The sequence below is a fragment of the Leptonychotes weddellii genome, chromosome 10 (genome assembly GCF_054177405.1).
Source record: "Leptonychotes weddellii isolate Sample4059 chromosome 10, ASM5417740v2, whole genome shotgun sequence".
Classification (NCBI taxonomy): Eukaryota; Metazoa; Chordata; class Mammalia; order Carnivora; family Phocidae; genus Leptonychotes; species Leptonychotes weddellii.
The window spans coordinates 111,950,491-111,971,521 of NC_138378.1; positions in this window are offsets into that span (position 1 = coordinate 111,950,491).

Here is a 21,031-nt window from a genome sequence, read left to right on the forward strand (position 1 = left end):
CTCCCACCCCACCCCCCACTCCAGCAACCCTCAGTTTGTTTCCTGAGATTAAGAATTCCTCATATCAGTGAGGTCGTATGATACATGTCTTTCTCTGTTTGACTTATTTCGCTCAGCATAATACCCTCTGGAAAACAGTATGGAGGTTCCTCAAAAAGTTGAAAATAGAGATACCATATGATCCAGCAATTGCACTACTGGGTATTTACCCTGAATGGACCAGATTTTAACTTATAGCTAAAACTCTCAGAAAGGTTGGGACATATAGAGATTCACTGAGATAATTCACAACTCAAAAAATGCATTCCTTTTTTCCACCTCATCCCTAATATAGATCCTGCAAAGGGCCCTGGATCATGAGACATATAGAGTTTAGATCAGTGGAGAGGAAAGAGAAACCATTTTGGTTGAAGAGTATAGAAGGAGGTACATAATGAAAGTTTTAGTGCTTTCCTTTCCTTTCCTTTCCTTTCCTTTCCTTTCCTTTCCTTTCCTTTCCTTTCCTTTCCTTTCTTTCTTTACTTCTTCCTTCCTCCCTCCCTCCCTTCTTTCCTTCCTTTCTTTCCTCCTTCCTTTTCTTTCTTTCTTTTTTATCAGAAGAACAATTTGTGACCCCAGGAGAGAGCTAAGCACTGAGACAATCCTTCATCTATTTGGAGGCCACAGAGGTAGTAGGGAATCCTGGCTCCCTGGATTCCAGACCAGTGGTCTTGATATAAAACAGCAGATCATGTTAACTCAGTCAAGTTCCTCTGGTCAACAAAATCCTAACAGGAAGATAATGATACAGCAAGAATAGTTGATGAGAGAAAATAATCAGCCAAAATAATATCCCTGTAAATCTCAATTGCCCCTAATAACAGCTGCCAGTCATTCCTTACCACATTCTACTTACTTTTCTAAACACTTCACATGTTCCAATTTGAAGTACTCTTATTATCCTCATCGTTTAAATGAGAAAATTGCACAAAGGTTAAATCAACTGCCTAAAGTTGTTTTGTTATTAAGCAGTAGAGCTGGGATTTGAACCCAGCTCTACTGGGTTCTTGGCTACTTGCCCACAGAGTCTGCCTGCCTCACCACTGAACTCTTCTGCTCGTCAATACTGGTATCATTTTTCTGTTCTGGCTTCTTTTTTTTTTTTTTTTAAGATTTTATTTATTTATTTGACAGAGAGAGAGAGCACAAGTAGGCAGAGAGGCAGGCAGAGGGAGAGGGAGAAGCAGACTCTCCACTGAGCAGGGAGCCCGACGCGGGGCTCAATCCCAGGACCCCAGGATCATGACCTGAGCCGAAGGCAGCCGCTTAACCGACTGAGCCACCCAGGCGCCCCATGTTCTGGCTTCTTTTTAACTATTGATCATTTTATTTGGTAACCCTCAGTAAAAACATAAGCCCTTTAAAGACAGGATCCTGCACTGATTTCCCTCAGGCCTTTACTTCCTGCCAAGCATGTAGTCAGTATCTTAGAAATGTTTGATTGATGAATTATTGAAGTCAAACCCTTACAGTATTGTTTAAAATTCTCTGCACGTCATCACTAAAGGCAAATATAAGAGCATTCTCACCAATTTCCTTTCCTATTCACAAGGAAATTGCCCAGGCATTACATGGAGAGCTAACAGCCCCAGCTCTCCTCCTGCCTCTTGGCACGGAGGTTAGAGTAGCACCCATCAATAGGCAGCCCACCGCAGCACCGTCGTGACCCAAGCCCACAACCAGAGAGAGAGCCTTGGAGAGTGAAGTACTTTGGGCTTCTTTTGTTGGCAGCATTTCACCTTTTAGTCCTCTTCATCCCTCCACGCACTGGGATATTGCATTGCTAAGACCTAAGATTAGTTGCTTGTGGAAGAACGAGTAGGCGTTTGCAGCAGGCTCTGTTAAAATCATTACCTATTCTCCTCCCAACGCTGCCTGGACCAAATGCCTGGATTCGTGACTGCGTTCAAAAAGCTGTGATCAAATCCATAATCCCAGCCTTTAAAATAGATCTTTCTAGATGAAGAAGAAAAAGTGGAAAACATTTTCTTTGCAGTTATTTTGGGAAAGTGACCTGAGAACATTAAAGGGCACTCAGTAACTATTTGTTGAATGAATGTGTGAATTGAAAAATGCCAGCAGAATTTTACATTAAGAAGATCTCGTTCCCAGAAGAGTGGCCTTCTGCCAAAGACAGTTCCCTCCTACTTAATACACTGCCACCTTCCTTTTGTAAAAGCCACTGATTCTAGCATGTATTTCTTCATCCAGTCTTTCCATTCATTCATGAATCACTTATTAAAGGCCTTCTATTGATCAAGATCTATGAGAAACTGGAATGCAGTGTTGACAAAGTCCTTGAGCACAAGATTATTTGTTGGCTTCTATTCCTGGACTTGATGTCTCTGTGTGAAATTGTTGATTTGCATTCTTATTGAAAATTCCTCAAGTAACAGGTCCCTATTTGAAAGTTCCTCCCCCTAATGGCAGAAGAGATCACACAAAGTACTTTTCTCATTTCATGAGCTTGATACCTGGGCCACAGTTAATTGGACTAAAGTTGAATGAATCTCTACAGATTGAAGAACTCATCAGATTGCATCTCTTTGGAAACCTAAAGAGAGTGTTAGTCAGCAAAAACAAAAGTAGGCAGATAAATTATATAAATTGTTCACTCTACCCCCCAAAAATGGGAGTAGGCATTCTTTATTAGTCAGGAAAGGTTATGCTATTCTGCAATAACAAAAAACTCCAATATTTCAGTGGCTTAACCTAACCAGGTTTTATTTCTTACACACATTTCTTTATCTAGTGTCGGTGGGGGTTCTGCTCTACATGGTTACTCAGAGACCCAGGCTGATAGATGGCTCCACCACTCTATAGCTACATGCATCTAGAACACGTAGACTCCTCAGTCACGGCCAGAGACAAGGGAGACTGGAGAATTATGTGTGGGCTTTTCATGGCCTCAACAGGCAAATGATACATGTCATTTCTGCTCACATTTTGTTTTCCAAGTCTTGCCAAATGAATCCACTTAATTGCATAGGACTGGGAAATGTAAGGAAGCAATTTTTGGTAAGCATGACTCTCTCTGCCACATACAACTAATACTGTACTTTTATATGTATATGACTTAGATGCCCATCTTAATTTATGATATATATCAGAAAACCATTCAAAGTTTAAAAAGATAAATAATGAGATAAAAAATGTAAATAGATGTTCTAATATCATTTCTCCCTGCATTCTCTCTAAACTTGCAGATCACTGGAGACCATGATGCTAGAGTTACTAATATATCATGACATTCTGGTTCCCTTTGGGGCAGGGCTATATCACTGCAGAAAGAATGTCTCTCTCTCTCTCTTTTTTTTTTCCTTTGTCCTCATGTCCTTACAAAGAATCCCCATTTATGGAAGTAAGTTGAGTTTTCCTTTGTTCTAAGCAACCTGAAAGAGTTTTAGCTCTCTGGGACCCATTAGAACATGCCAATCTGGAAATGCCATCAAGCTGCTTTTTGACTCAAGAGGAACAGCAGTATTGGGGCTGCTTGTTCTTTCTTGGATAGTTCTCTAAACCCATATGAATCCTTTATGCGTGTCTATCTTGCTGCCTTTCCAGCACAGTGCCTGATTCCTGACATTCCTTCAAAGATAATCCAATGATGATCATTCATCCTCAAGGCAAGGTTGATTCACAGCACAGTCGTTCATTCTACCTAGTGGCCCCTCACACATGGAATCATAAATCCTTCAGAGAAAAAAAGGACCTTGAATTTAATTCCACACCACATTTTAATTATCCAAATTAGGAATTTAGCAAGTTGAGGCCCAGGTATGTTGAACGATTGGCCTAAGATCAAACAGCTACTTAGCAGCAAAACCCAGTATAAAGTAGAGTTGTTTAGACTCTTACAACTGTCAGGGGCAATAGGGACCGGAGCACATTAAAAAAGAAATACAAAACATAAAAACAATCACAATTTCACTTAATCTTTGTTAAGGCCTTTCTTGTGTCTTTTATGAAAATTGAAATCAAAGATAAAATGCTAATTAGGACTCAGTATAAAAATAAGGGTAAGAGAATGTTTGATGAAAGATTGGAAAAGAAAACACTATTTGAAGCAACCCTTCCATCTGTTCCAGAGAAGTCCAACATAGCAATCCCACCATCTTCGTGCAGCATAACCTAGAATTAATTCAGGCAGTAAGCTTGGCATTTATAGAGCAGTCTGCTGGGAAAGAGCAATTTCATTTCCAAGGACTTCACCAAAGTGAGGACCTGACTTTACACACCATTAAATTTTTCTGGAGGGTTCTTGAGAAATTTCTTAGCATTTAATAATCTGATATTTGTAATTCTCATTAAGTATTAAATTATACTTCTATTTCATAGTCTTATCAACTTTCTTTGAATGACCAAAATAATTTGAAATTATATAGTGAATGGTGTCATTCATTAATTCACCCATTCAACAGATAGTTACTGGACACTTTATGCAGATACTATACTAGGTGCTGAGGATAAAACAATGAATAAAGGCAGGTATGCTTCTGTCCTTACTGAGCTTACACTGTTGGTGTTGACATTACAGTATTAGTCCTTCAGGAATCCAAGTTTCGGTTTCTCTGGGTTTCTGAAGTCCATGTGAGACCTCTGTATTTTACCCCAGCTGAATTTCAAAGACATAATACTAGTCCAGTGTCCTGGAACAGAGCTTATATGAACTGGCTTTGAAGTGATCACATCTGAGTGTGAATCTCAGCTCTGCTATTCACAAGTTCTATTACTTGAGGCTAGTTACTCTCATTACTTACAAACTTCTCCATCTCTTCTCCAAGAGCTCCTAAGACTGGGTTAGATGAGGTATGTACTTACTGCATGTTCCCCACAAATGGCAGTATCACCATTTCAAATTTCCCCCTCAGATATTTGGAAACCTTTCTTGGACATAACCTTGGTCTTCTGACTTGCCCTGCCTCTTACGTTTTTACCACACTGCTGAAACTCCCACTTCCTCAGATTAGACCAACTCCTGCCTCTTGAGAATGGTTTGGACTTGGTTTGTGATTACTGGGCATTCTCTGAACCACTTCTAGAAGAACTTCTTGCACAGAACTCTACAATGTTCTTCCTTGGGCTTTGTCTCCCAGCTAGAGCAAAGCTACAATGACCAGTTCCCCTCTGCCAGGCAAACTGACCAGTGAAATTCATGAGTGATGTATGCTAAAGGCAGGTAATATCCCTCCTGTTGAGGATGCATGGTATGGATTTTTACAATTTATCCTTATAACAGTATATAAGGTCATTTTACTATGCCCCTCCAATAGATGAAGAAATTGTTGACAGATACTAACTTTATAAAGTTTGAATATTAAATTAGAGTGAAGTAATATTTGCTGGGTTTTATGGGAATTTAAAAAAAATAGTGTCCCTCTTTTCCCCACCCAAGTTCTGTATCAACTGAGAGATAGACAAAGAAGGCAGACAAATGGAGGTCAAAATGTCAGCTTTAAAACTGATAGTGCTGGAAAAGTGGCTTACAAATTTAGCAGTGATAGTTTGCTACCACTGAACCCTAAAATGAGACAAAATTACCTGTCTAGTAAAGTCGGCTCTATGAATGAAATAGCAGGTCTCCTTCTCAAGGGGAAAGTCTTGTAACCTATGTTGGAGAGGGGACCAGACAGGCAGATCCCAAAAAGAATGAGATGAATTTTGCTTTGGGCGCTGTTCCTGCTTCCAAATTTGCAGATAGTTGATTCCTCTTCCTGTGGGGAAGGAAGGGTGGAGAAATGCAGAGACGCAAGGAGGGTTTTACTCACTGAAGTCTCTCCAGGTGTACCTGAAGCAGGAAAAAGGAGATGCCAATTGTCCCTATTCCAACAGTAAATGCAGATCACAGCACTTGAGAATTCTCTTCTCCTCCCCATTGACTCCTGAGAGTTTGACAATTACTCTGAGACAGAAGATTTAAATGTCCCCATATCTGCGTATTGTCACATTAGTCATTCTACTAATAAGGGGGACCTGGGCTCTTATTACCTGTCAGGGAATTAGTTTTTCATTTTATAAATGCAATTTGGATAGCTTAAACTTTTGAAAGTAAGGACAGTATCATTCTCCACCTCTAAATCTCTGTGATTGTCAGAGGCATAGATATACCATAAAATAATACATGGCAATTAAAAGGATAATCATTGGGGCGCCTCGGTGGTTCAGTCAGTTAAGTGTCTTACTCTTGGTTTCAGCTCAGGTCATGATCTCATGGGTTGTGAGACTGAGCCCTGCCTTGGGCTCCATGCTCAGTGCAGAGACTGCTTGAGATTCTCTCTCTCCCCCTCCTTCTGCCCCTCCCCCACTCCCTCACACATTTTCTCTCTCTCAAGTAAATAAATAAATCTTTAAAAAACTTTTTAAAAAGATAATCATTTATGCCTTTCCTGCTGTACACTCAGGAAAGGATATCTTTTTGATGCCTACATTAAGTCTGGGTCAAAATTTACTCTGTCTTGAACATGAGCAGTGAGATTCTTTTCTTGCATAGAACCTCTCGAATTCACAAGGATAATTAAATGTCCCTTGAACAATGTCCTACTTATATCTTTGTCTTTTCTAAGTTATCACGTGATCTTCAGATAGCCATGACTTCTAGGGAGGAAAGTACTAGACATATTAGAGACTGAGGCTTAGAGAGGTAACATGACTTGCCGGAAGTCACACTATAGGTAAATTACGGAGCTGGGATTCAAATCTACCACATTGTGATCCCAAATGTGCTTGGCCAAAAGCATATTTCAATAGTTAACTGTGGCATCATCAAATCCTCCATTTGTTGATGTTCTAAAGCAATTAATAAGTTGCAAATGAAGATATACCTTTGGAGAATAAAGACCCACGAAGTGTATAAGACATACATGCGGCTCTTCTTAGATTGGTCCCCCTCCTAAAGGAAGGGGTTGGGAAGGACATTATTTAGTAGAATCAGACAAACATCAGTCAATCAACAGCCATCCCCCCCTGAAAGCCCCAGGATGAGGGTTCAAAACAGGGGCTGCCATTTTCTTCACAGGTGGGTGTTTTGTGTCACCAGTTTCTTGGTTGTATCAGCTGAAATTGCTGGAGTGAGCAGTAAACATGGACATTAATCAGCCTCCAGGGATAGCCTCCCATCACAGACCCAGACTATGCAGAGTGACCAGCCCCCACCTTGCGGGGCAGAAGGGATTGTGGATGCACTTTCCGAATCACCCAGTGTCAGGCAGGTGTGAGCACTGTTATCAGATCCTACAGGGAGAGGGCCATAGGGAAAACACTAAGCAGATTTTTCAGTTTTGGCCCTTCCTAGAAACAGCCCATGTGAGCTTTTCTTATCTTCACGATATGTTTGGGTTGCATTTCTTACCTTAAGATGTGAAGGAATCTGCTCAAATATCCCATAGATGGGAATGCGTCCTCAGTGATATGTTGCTGCATAAAGGTATAAGTCCCGTGGTGACCATAGTGTTATTTACACACACACACACACACACACTCCCTTTCAAGATCCTGCTAATTGACTTATGCTTATTCATTAAAAAATCATGCTATGATGTTAATGGTCTCTCATGCCTCTTATTAGTCAGTGAATTGATTGAGAGAATATACTGACCATATTCCCGATATGGCCTGTTATCTGCCTACTTGTTGCCTTCTTGTCTTACCTTTCTTTTCCTTACCTTTCTGTTCCTTGAAGATCTCAATAAGGTCAAACTCCCTTGCCAAGTTAGTGAGCTTCTGTTTTCCCAGGGAGAGAAAATTGGGAAAGGCCTTTGAAGAATCAAAAGAAACTTATCAGTGGAGATTTGAAGGCAGGGTTATAGATATAGAAGAAAAGAGCATGAATAAAGACATAGTGATTAAAAAAAAAAAAAAAGCCCTATGTACATTTGTTCCCAAGGCCTGGTACCCTGTAGAATCCAGCCCACTGTAGAGACTTGTCACCAGGTCATGGAAGGGAGGGGAGCAACGAGGGGAGGAAGCACAGAATAAGGGATTGGAAATGAGGCCTTTGGTCCTCTGTTACAAAGAGGATGCTGTGATGCATCAGAAAGAAAGATTTTGTTGGAACAAAGTGTCCCATTTTCCTGCAACGAAAGTTAAGATTGTTTTAATTCTGGAAGTGCAAAACAAGGTTTTGTTAAGAAAACTGTCTTGACAGTCAACTCAGCCTCAGGAAGTCGAACAACAAGCAGTGGCTTATAAATCGAGCTTCGCTTTCTCATTTTGTTCTCTCTCTCTCTTTTTAGAAAAGAAAGATTACCTATTTGTTTGTTTGTTTACTTGTTTTCCTGGAATGGAGGCATTCCAGTAGAGTATTACCATCACCCTGGGATCTCCCTGCTTGATGGCAATTCAGCATTGCTTGAGTAGCTTCTTCCAGAATTCATGCTTTCCTGAGTCCCTTCTGGAGGCTTGAGGAAACTCCTGGGTTAGAGAGAGGAGAGAATGAGTCATTATAATAAGTCATTGTAAGCTTAATGGTTTTCACCTTGGAGACTATAAGGTGAAGCCCAAGAACACAGGATATGGAGTGTGTAGACTCAGGAGAGAGACTCCTGGCACTTAACACTCCACTGACCTAGGCCAAGACACAGGTCTTTGAGCCTTGAACCCCTTGCCTGTAGCATGGGGTAACCATCTACATCGTTTGCCCCATGAGGTTGCTCTGTTGCTCTCAGTTGAGGTCCTGCATGTGCTTAGATTCTGTAGCCCCAAAGGAAACTTGATACAAAAATACAGAGTTTTCAGAGATGGAGAGGGTATGTGCATAGGATAGATCGGTATGAAGAATTTAGCTGCTTAGAGAAATCAGATGTTCTAGATGGAGGGCTATCTAAGAAACCTATTTATGTGAAAACATCTAGATGTCAAGTGACAAGAAGAGAGAAAGCTACTAAAATAGTGTGGGTCATGATGTGTGTGTGTGTGTGTGTGTGTGTGTATTCCCGCATGAGCAGGGGTGTGATAGGGTTCTTACATCCCCCATATTTAGAGTTCCACTGCCCATGGCATTGAAGTACCAGAAAGTGCCTTCAAAACCCAGTTTATCTGAGTTAATTTTATTTTGACTCATAAAGCAGCTGACATTTCTCAGTAGCTCAGCTTCACCTGTAATCAGAGCTCCTTTATGGTTTCAGAGAGGGAGACAGTGTTGAGTGTGGACAGAATCCAGGACAGTCCATAGAGACCATGCTTTGTGATGTGTTCCCAGTATGAGTTTATTTTCTTAACATTTTTCCCTTTATTTCTAAATGAAAAAAAAAAGATGGTTTATCTCTTGGATAAAATTTAACTTCCTTCACAAATTGCCCATGGTTCAGACAGATGGACCTCTCCATGTCTTAACTTATTCAATCTATCCAATAACTCTTTGAAGTAGGTATTAGCATTATTCCCATTTCACAGATAAAGAAACTAAGACACAGTTTAAATCCATACACCAAAGTCCCACAGCTGGCAAGCAGCAAAGTTGGATTCAAACCTACCATCTGGGGCTTCAGTTTGTAGCCTTAACCATTATACAACACTGCCCCTCATGCTGAGTTAGAGCAGGTAGCTTGTGGGTCCTGCACTTCTCCACACCTCCTCTGATAGTAACAGACATATCGCATGTCGTTACTGAACAAGACCCAAGGGAGTTTGGCTCCCCGCTTGAAGGGCCATTAGGCATGTCCTCATTTTGATAATTAACAGTCCCTCTAGGTCCCTTTAACACTATATATATTTATATATCTATCTATATCTATATATATAGATATAGATACTTCAAAATTACATGAAGTAAGAAGAGAAAAAAGGATTAAAGAAGGTAAAGACAGGGCAAGTGTGTGTGTGTGTGTGTGTGTGTGTGGTATATCTCTACACACACATACGCTTTAGTTTGTTTACAGCATAAATTTTGACCCATTTGAGAAGTATATGAATGTGTGACTTATTGTAAAAAAAATATAGAGTATTCTACTTAACCTCAATACTTGGTCATTTATGAGACACAGATAAAGGGATACTTATGAACACAGCAAAAATTTAGGAATCCGGAGATCTGGGTTCTAGACCTGAAAAGTTTCCATGCATAAATGGCTCTGTGAGATCCAACGGTCTCTTAAAAAAAAAAAATTATATACTTCATAATTCCTTTCAGTAGAAGCCCGATAATGATGTATTTGTACCTTTGAAGATCAAAATAAAATGTGTGAGGATGTATTTTGGAAAGGAAAATGTCTTCCATACATTCAAGGGACTATTATTGTGCATAATGAGAATGCATTAAAATAAGAGAGGATGATATACTCATCCCCAAGTGAACCCAAATACATGATTGCACTTGATCTTCACACTGGTGAACCTGCTCCACTTTGAAATATCCAAACAGTTGCAAGAGCCACCGCTGGTGGACCTCATTCTTCAAAGGAGAATCTAGAAAGAATAAGCACTGCACCCCCTCCAATTTTAGCCTTAGGAAGGAAGTTGTAAGAAGTGAGTTGGTTCTGGGGGGCTCTGGCCAGTTGGGGAAAGGTAGGGGTTTATTTGTGAAGTTTAGCATCACACTCCAAAGCATTTGGTGAAGAGAGATAAAAGCGTAAGTGTAGATTACTATAAGTACATGTTTATCATCCTTCAGAAAGCATGCACTGGGATAAAAGTGGGGGAATAGTTATGTTTTTTCAAAATTCCTTAGTTCCTATTTATACATTATGGTCGCTGAATAGATAATTCTGCAAGTTGATATCTAAATGTACCTAAATATGTAGATATGTGTTCGTTTCTAGAACAAACTTGTTTTCTGAGACAAACACATTGTTAGAATGAGGAGGGAATTTTAATTCTTATGTTCTAAACTACTCACTGCACAGAAGAAAAGCAGATGAATATCTCCACAATAAGGCAAAACTCTATTTCTGTTCATATAATCTTTATTAAAGGCTTAATAAAGCATTTGCATGTTATTAAAGGAGAAATGAGAAAGAAACTGAACAAGATGTTAGGAGGTTTACCAAATCAGTGATAGAATTTGAATGCATTTGGAAAAGATATTTGTATAATTGGTCTTTTTAATCTGGTATCTATGGAAACAAACATATATTAATACCCAGAATAGATCACTGTGTCTGTGTTAGTTCCGGACAGAGTCCATCTCTTCTGACACCACATCATCTTGAGAGCTGAAAGCCCAGGTCCTCTCCCTAAAGGTCAGCCCTGGACCTAGGCAAGGATGGCCCAGTCTTGGTATTTGACCAAATCTGGGCACTCCTTTCCAGACCACCTGCTTTTTAAAAGCCAAAAGGACAAAAGGTTGCAATAGGAATCCTATATCAGTATGGATGAATTAAAGACTCAGTTGCCGATTAATTCACTTAGGTCTGCTTGGTGGTTCCTGTTTGTGTGTTTACCACAGAGATGTTGGAGCCGGGATTCAGCTTCCAGAGAACAGGTGGGAAGGGGCATCACAAAATGGTGCTCTGCTGGTAAGAGGATTTACATCTACAGTTCTGACCTAGACACCTCCACTTTCTTTGTTCTTTCATTTGTGTGAGTTTTTCTCTTTCTCCACCACTGGAAGCCTGCCAGTCAAAATAGCCCCTGACCACCTAACCATTGATAAGTCTAAACATGAGATGTAATTTTCTCTTCTGACCGTTAGCAAGCAAGGAAGGGATGGTGAATTAAGTTGGCCTTCCAGCAGCAGAGAGTTCATGATCTTTGTTGCTGCCAATACAATGCTGTTTAGACCTGTACTGATGAGCACTAGGAGCACTGTAAAGAATTTAAAATATATGTACTGGGTTATCAAAGAAAATAGAAATCAATAGAGCTCATTTTTCTCTTCCAAAAATACGTCATTTAAGGTCCTTTCCATGGTTACAAATGACCCATCTAAGGCTAAAAAGAAAGGTATTTTATGTCATCCTGGAGATCCACAGTGGTGATTATAAGACTGTGTGTGTGTGTGTGTGTGTGTGTAGTGGGAGGGGATACTAAGCATCAAATACTTGATTTTAGGTTACCAAAATTGACCACAATTCACTATTTCACTCTTTTTTAAGAATATTTATTGAATACATACTAAGTACTAGTCCTCTTTAAAACATAGAGGCTACATTGATAATAGACACACACTCTGCTCTTAGGAAGCTTGCATTCTTGTGGAAGCATCCAGATAATAAGCAAGTCAGCACATGAATATATAATATGTCAGATCCCAGGCAGCACTGGGGAAGATAATCTAGGGAAGGGACAAGAAAATGACGGGACCCTATTCAATAAGTGTGGCCCACAGAGGCCTCTGTGATTTGGTACCCCTTGAAGAGACCTGAGTGAACTGAGAGAACCAGCCATGTGAACATCTCAAGGAAGATGTTTCCAGGCCGAGAGAAGAGTAAGTGTAAAAGGATGTAAGGAAACACTTGTGGGCAGTTGTTATTAATCTGTCAGATTCAAAGTAAGTTGGTTCAGGAAAGCCTGCTCTCTGCTGAGAACCAGCAGCTTTTTGAGGGAGTTAGAACTGACTCCATCTTCTCGAACCGCAACTACACACAGAGAGTCTCATGTTCTGACAGCTGACAATGCATCTCCCAACCTTTACCCTCCACTCCCCTTTCTGGATTTACGTGGCCCACATAAAGTGTAAGCAGAAAAATATAAAGACAACAAATGCACATATAAGAAGCTTCCTCAAAAGGGATTGTTCAGTATCAAAATTAAGCAATTATAGGAAATAAAGAATACACGGGATAGTGTGCAGGAAGCAACTTTGATAAGATGGCCCTGGGTCTGTCAGAGCTGGAATTGTGTGATAGGTTTTCAGAGTGCTTCCCAAACACAGGGCACCATGCCCAGGGCTGGGATGGAAGAAAAACAAAATGGATGCTTAATCTGTGTCCCCAAGGAGCCAATGGCAGTTAAAGAACAACAGGCCCAACCGTATCTTCATGGTGCGTCTGAGCAGAGGCTACCTCAATCTTTGATGTCAAGCAGGAAATGGTTCGGAGCCTAATCTACCATCTCTAGGCTGTCAGACCATTTGTGAGCCTTGTAACACTGCAGAAACTTGGCTTTCGATAGGGGCATTGTACATACCTTCTAGGCTTGTTGTCAGAATAAATTTAATAATGTGCATAAAGCAACTAGTACTGTGATAAACGTTTCCTTCCCAGGTGGGGAGGTTATTCCTAGGAAGCTAGAGATAGGCTTCAAAATGCCCTTTCCATAATAGACTATTTATCTAAAACAGTACCTTCATTTAGCAACCATCCAAATGCCTAGATTTATTGGAGCAGTACAAAGGCAGTGGATATTAGCATGACTTACGAACTTTATTTATAGCTATAATCACGCCTGTACTTTATCCATTTTTACATTTTAAATAAGAGTTGTTTTCATGTCCCTCTGTGAATTGTGTTCATTAAATGTCTCAATCCATTTCCGCCTAGAATGCATAATCACTTAATCTTTTGTTTGCCAAAAAAAGCTCAGAACATGTGGATATAATAAATTCATATAGCCAATCAGATAGCTATCTCACATCCATTAAACAAACCGTACTTTGTACTAGATCCTGGACATATAAAATCAAATCTGACCTTACTTCCCAGGAAATTACACTCTGGTGATGGAGCAGGAGATGTAAACGATTAACAAAATAATACAATAATTACAGATACAGAGATAGCCTCACTCACCATGGAAGTACTAAGGGGTGACTAACTCTATTCAAGTGTTGGAGATCCCTAGGGAGTCTGAAGCTCTTAAGAGAGGTGTGAATGGAAATATAAAGTGTGAGTGGAATTATAAGCATATGTGCTAGGTAGATGAGATTAGCCTAGAAGGGTCTGTGGAGTTAATGTGGAGAAGGAGGCAAGAAGAGAGGGAAGTTGTTGGAGAAGCTACTCTACCTCATATACAGCTTGATGCTGCAGATGTGGAGCTGAATGTTGTATGACCACAGATAGGTAGGTCACTGACCCCCTACTATATACTCCTTGAACACACCATCACTGGTGTGCAAGGGGGGGTCTTGCCAGACTTTTCTAACCTACAATGAACATTTACCTGCTAATTTTTCACAAAGAAGAATATGTGATGTAGAAAATGTGGGAATCAATGGTTCTAAAACGTAGCTGTAAACCAGAAAGTGGACATAGCAGCAAGGTGCTACAGGAGTTGAAGATGAGCTTTAAAGCTAGCAGGATGCCCTGGACATCCAAATAAGAACATATACCAGCTATTCCTCTCTTATCAGAAACATACAGAGGTTTGTAATAGTCAGGATTTTCCAAAGAAACAGAACCAATGAGAGAAAAGGATGTGTCACATCCAATTAGAGAGAGAGGGGGGTGTGGAGAGAGGGATTTAAGAAATTGGATGATGTGATTTGGGGGACATGTTTGAAATTTGCAGGACAGGCCTGCCGTTTGGAGGTCTAGGGAAGAGTTGATTTTGCAGCTCAAGTCTGAAGGCAGTTTGGAGACAGACCTCTTTTCTCTTCGGGGAACCTCAGTCCTTGCTCTGGAGGCCTTCAACTGATTGGATGAGACCCACCCACATTATGGAGGGTAATATATTTACCCAAAGTCTACTGGTTTAAATGTTAATCACATCTAAAAAATGCCTTCTTCAAAGCAACATCTGGGCTGCTGTTTGACCAAAAAACTGGTCACCATAACCTTGACGCTTGACACATAAAATTAACCATCACAGATCTCTATACAACTGTAGCCCCTGGAAGAGCTTATGAAAAGTTAAAGGATGGAAACAATTCTCTAAACTGGAGCTGTATTTTCAGCCAATAGGCCACAGGTTGCTAATGAGGCAGATAGTGCTAGCCATAGCACTTGCTGAAATTCCATTTTTTAAAGGATTTATTTATATATTTTGAGAGAGAGAGAATCTTCAAGCAGACTCCCAGCTGAGCTCAGAGCCAGATGCAGGGCTCAGTCTCACCACCCATGAGATCATGACCTGAGCTGAAACCAAGAGTTGGACACTCAACCAACTCAGCCACTCAGGCTTCCCTGAAATTCCATTTTCATTCATTCTTTTGATAAATATTTATTGAAAGCATTCCATTTGTTAGGTCCTGTCATTTGAAAAAAAATAATACATTATTGACTTGGCCCAAGAAGCTTACAATGAGAAACAAATATCAAAGCTGGAATAACCCTTAAAAATAATCTATTCAGCCTCCTCCTTCCAGAGAAACCAGGAGGCTCTCACTCCTGATCACACAGTGTATTAATTCCAGATCTGGAGTCATGCCTCAGAGAGTTTGATCTCCCTTGGTACTCTTTTCCCTAATTGGGAATTCAGGCACTGTCCATATTTCTGCGCTTAACTTCATTTGCCAACCATGGCGCAAGCCTCTTGAGAATGTTTGGGTCTCCTTGCACAATGAAATGAGTCCTATTAGAATTTTGAGAAGTATGACATTGATCCCGAAAAGCAACAAGACCCTCTTCTCTGCTCCTTAGGTGGGCTCCTAAATAGCAGATTTTAAACACAAACAACAGATGGATTGTCACTCTTTACCTCACCACTGAGAAATAAGACAGAGAGGGGAAAGTTGAGAAAGCAGTTATGGGACTCTGGAGTGCTGTTACGGGAGTACAGTGGAGTCACAGGAAGAAGGTCCCCTATGGCAGGGGAGGGATCCTGCTGTGCAAGCTGTACTGGGTGGTGTGAACTCTTGTTTCCATTCCTAACCAATGAACTGGTCTACTGAGGCTTTTGAATGCATGGCTGAACAGCTCATTAAAAAAAAAAATTAAAAAAAAAGACATTCATAACAAGCCCTCCATCTAGAACTTAGCTTCTTCTGAAAAACAAGGAATTTAATAAAACTAAATGAAAATACCTAACACTGTTTTTCCAATTCCTTGTTCCAGTCTTGTTAATCTATTTCAAGGAGGTTTTATTTATCTCTGACCGTAACAGGACGAGTTGTTTCTTCTGGAGAAAGCAGCCCAGGTGTATTCTGCCCCCAACTCCCCCACAAAACACTACAGCCGGCATGATGGTGACAGCGAGGTTGCCCTGTCTAGAGGCAACTTCTTGGCCAATCTTTGTGTAGTACCTTGTAAAGAATAACATCAAGCATAGTTGAATGACATAAATAGAAGGGGAAGATTTCATTGTTATCTGTAGAGGACTACATTTTCAGGTAGCTATTACACATTACAATTCCCTCTGGATCAATATAGAGATGAGACACAGAGAATTCTAGTACACAGAATGGTGGCAGGACACTAAAGAACACCTTCTTAAACAAAGTTCATGAAAGATAGGTGCAGACTTAATCCCACTGCCTCCTGTCATAATTCTCTCCGATTGCAGCCACTCTCCACCATCATGTCAACCGCAGACATTATCAGTAGAGAAATTGGCCTGCCACTGTGACCTCATCTTCTAAGAGTATTTCTTGTGAGCAATATTTTCCAATCTTGTGGAGATTTATCAGTATCTTATGACATTCAGCATGATATCTGGGCAGTGAGAGCTCTCCCCACATGCAGTGTCAATAAATCAAGCTTCCAAAAGAAGGTTCATTCTCGAAAAACAAGTGTGTTCATTCTCGAAAAACAATTAACAACAGAGCATGAAGAAATGGTGCAGATCAAGTAGAAGAAACTATCAGTATTGCTCAATTAATGCACCATTTCCTCCACTCTAGTTCAGTGGCTGAAAACATGAGGATAAGCGTTGTGATGTTTACAAGGAGATCATGACTTCTAAGTGGAAATAGGTGTTAGTTTGGTTTCAAGAGCTGGGCTTCTCTTCTGCTTTATTATCTTCAAGTCTTTGTAAAAAAATAAAAATAAAAACAAAGCAAAAATCTGGAGTCATGAATTTCTCATATATCTGCCACCGGTGATCCATGGAGGTTTAAAGGACATTATGCTAAGTAAAATAAGCCAGGCACAGAAAAACAAATACTGCATGATATTATATGAAGAATCTAAAAAAAGTCAAATACCTGGAAGTAGACAATTGACAGGTAGTTCTGAGGGGCGGGATGTGGGGGAAATAGGGAAATGTTGGTAAAGGGTATGAAGTCTTAATTATGTAAGATGCATAAATCTAGATATTTAATGCAAAATGTGATGACTGTAGGTAATAGCGCTGTATGAATACTAGAAATTTGCCAAGAGAGTAGATTTCAGGTGCTCTCATCACACACACAAAATGGTAATGATGTGAGGAAATGGTATGTTAACCTGTTCACTGTGTGTGTTTGTGTGTGTGTGTGTATAATCATGATGTTGTACACCTTAAAAATATACAATTTTTAGTAATAAAATATTTTTCAAAATGTGGGGCCAGAAGAATGTCCAAAATTTCCAACAAGTCTTCCTTCCTTTTCCTTTTCTCTCCCTCCTTCCCTTCCTTTCCTTTCTCCTTTCTCTTCCTTTCCTTTCCTTTCCTTTCCTTTCCTTTCCTTTCCTTTCCTTTCCTTTCCTTTCCTTTCCTTTCCTTTCCTTTCCTTTCCTTTCCTTCTTTCCTTCTTTCTTCCCATGGCTACAGTATAAAAAAGTGACAGAAGATTTCAAGAAATAGAAGGAAAGGAAATGTTCCAAAAGAGACCAATAAGACTCTTCAAAGAAGAAAGCATTGGCAACAGAAATTACAGTCTGTCCCACCTCACAGACATGAGAAGAGCTCTGTAAATTATCTGTATGATTTTGCCAAGAGAAGAAAAAGACTGAGCACAGCTGAGCTACTTTGGTTAGGGACCCAAAGTGAGGCAGGAGCCCGCTGTGCTGTCCCCTGAGACATGGTGATAGCGGGCAGGGTGTGAGTATGAAATAAACTCTCTCATGATGTCAGTTAAGCTAGCCCCTCAGGGAAGAAGCAAAGTAAGTTTTGACAGCCTTTGTGAACCGATCATCAAGTTAAAGTTAAACTTTGTCTTTCAATTAAAATTTTGCTTTAGCTCTGCTTGCCTCTCTAGCAGGGAGTTGTGGCAAAGAAGGTATTTGGGGATGCTACCCTGGCCACAGGATATTAGAGTATCATCTTGGTAGACTTACTGGAAATTGTACCAAGAAAGATTCTATACTTTTATAGCATATAGCCACTTTTTACTCAGATCTCACTCTATGAGCCAGGCAAATTCATTTAGAGGAAGTAGAATTCTCTCAAGGGCAACATCCTGGATTGCACTCAGGCCATAGAAATAAAAAATATTTGATTCAGAAACAGCACAGTTCACTCTTGAATTTAAAATTTTAATTTGAATGTTGCTCTCACAATGAATAAGTGCCCCAAATCTAATGTGTGAAAGCATATGGCCACGTCTCACACACACAAGCTTTCAGTCTCTCACAGGCTGTGAGAATTCATAACAATAAAAGTAACAGTGTTTTGGTGTTTGAATGGTTGCACAGTTCTCCCACATGTATTATTCTATTAGACATTCACAACAACCCTTTGCAGTGGGCAGCACAGGGAATGGAATTATACTCCTCTTGCAGGTGCAGAAACTAAGACCTAGATTGGTTAACCAGCCAGGCCAACAGTGCATCATGGTCGGTGACAGAGCCAGATGACAGACCCATATTGCAGCTGTCAGCTCCAATACTCCAGTCACTCTACAGTGGCGCCGTGACAGGGCTCTGTTGTTCAGTTGTCCCTAGAGAGTAAATTTAAAATTCTTAAAAGCCCTAACGCCATATGTGCTTATCTTTAGAAATAATATTAAACCAAGAGACTGGGGAAAGTATGTCCTACTACACAGCTAGGTGCTAGGAATGGATGCAGTGGAAGCAGACAAAAGGGAAGCAGAGGCCCTCACCTGAGCTGGGGGGGAAGCAGAATGCTGGGGTCAGCCTGATCTGAGAATGTCATCTGCACAGGTTTAATTAAAAGACAGAAATAAGAGCCTCAGTGTTTCAGATTTTCTGGAAGGTTGGTGAATGAAATGGGATCATTAAAGAAACGTCTAGATCTACGCTGTTCTCAGTCCATGCCGTGTCCTCTCAGCTGTGTTTTTAGTTTCTATTTTTATTTTCTTGTTCTGATGTGAGGCTTCTTCTGCATTAGAAGTAGCTGCTGCCTTAACAGAAGCACCAGCTTCCTTCCAAATGTGAGCATGATATCTGTTCATGGTGCCATGACTTTGTTACTGTAAGTTCTTGTATTGGTAGACCAAGGTCATTGAGGGTGTGGAGGTCAGTATCCTTGTGCAAAAACACTAATGGTCTACTATACTAAAGTTCTTTTACTTATTGCTCTTAGCTATAATAATAATAAATAACTAATTTTTTTAACAAATATTTACTATTTACTATGTTCCTCACACTGTTTAGATGACATCACATGTATTTATTCATTTAATCTGCATGACAACAGTATGAAAGTTTCAGTTAATATGATTCCCATTTATAGATGGAGAACCTGAAGCCCAGAAAAATTAACTTGCCCAAGGTTATAAGCTAGTGTTGGAGATACAGGATTCCAAAACAAGAAAGTCTGATCCCTAAGTGACTTCAAGGTTGTTGTTAACAACAGAACATATAAACCAATCCTCGGGTGTTAGTAGAGAACAAGTACAAGAGTCTCCAACCCTCTGGGACAGAAGAATTTCCTCAAGTAGGGCAGTCAGATTTCCTAATTGAAGATATAAGATTCCCTATTAAATTTGAATTTTAGGTAAACAATAAATAATTTTTTAGGATCAGTATGTCCTCTGCATACTTAGGACATACTGATCCTAAAAATAACATTGCTGTTTATCTGAAATTCATATGTAATTGAGTATTCTGTATTTTATCTACCTCTCTATTTATTTAGGCAACCCTCCTCCCCTGCTCCCCTGCTTCATGAATCATGCTCTCCTTATTTAGATGCTCTTAGAGTTAGACAGTTCTGACTATTCTTGCTATAGTTAGATAATTTTTCTGTGGAATCTTTGTCAATTAACCCAACTAAATTAAACCCCCTGGGATTTCTTCGCAAGCCTTCGTAACAAAAGCTTGGGATTTCCCAACACCTTCCACAAGTCATCTCTCTCAGAGATGGCTTATCTGGTGTTTACCCTTAGGCAAGGAAGTACCTTAAGGGTAGTGGTTTGGATAAAGTTCTCTCAGCCTCTTTTCCCATAAGCTGTTTTCCCTAAAATGGGATTAATCCTAAGCAAGAGTTTCAGTGTATTGAGACTCTTCCTAGTCATCAGCTAGCAGTGTTCAGAACCCAACTCAAGCCCAGTTCTCTCTCCCTTCTCTCTAGAAATTGCTGTGAACTACTAGAATATGAGAGTCTTGGCATCTGGCCAAGAATCTGACAATTCTTGGTCCTGTCCTTTCTGGAAACAGCTAATTCGGGCTAGCCTCTTCAAAGCCAACTTGCTGTGATTTGTGAAATTTTCCAGGAAGTGAGCCACTTCATGTTCTTAACCTCCAAGAAAGTTGATGGGTTTTGCATTCCACTCCCGGAAAGTTAAATTAACCATGGCCTTTCCCATGAGGAGTCCTAACATGTTGGGTGTGGACACAGACATGCCATTTCCACCACATGAGTAGGAATTCAGTTTAGCAAAACTGGCTTTTTACTGTTCACTTTTAGTCAACGGCCACCCAAGGTTCCTACAACAGGCATGTAATCAGCACCAGGAATGGCTTAGGAAGAGGAAGGGAAGAATCACAGGGTCCTTATTGTGTAGAAGAGCTAGACTGATGGTGGACTTTGTAGCCAGGTGATAGCAATTAGGGAAAGATCATACCCAAATATGTTCCTTGTGGAGCAATTGGCAGAAAGGTGGGCATCCAACCTGGTATGCTTCTGGGGTTATTTTGCTATGGCCAGATGGCCGAGTGGGAACCAGGGATAGTGAGAGCCCTTATAATAATATAGGGTCCAAGGTGTGGGTAACTGGAGGTGTCAACATCTGCATAGTTTAGAGACTTCATTCGGAAACTATATATTATTTTTCTTTCAGAAAGAAAAAGGCTATGAAATTGCAGAAGTGGAATATTAGTTTTCTGTCACATCTAAAACCTTTCCAAGTTGGCTAATT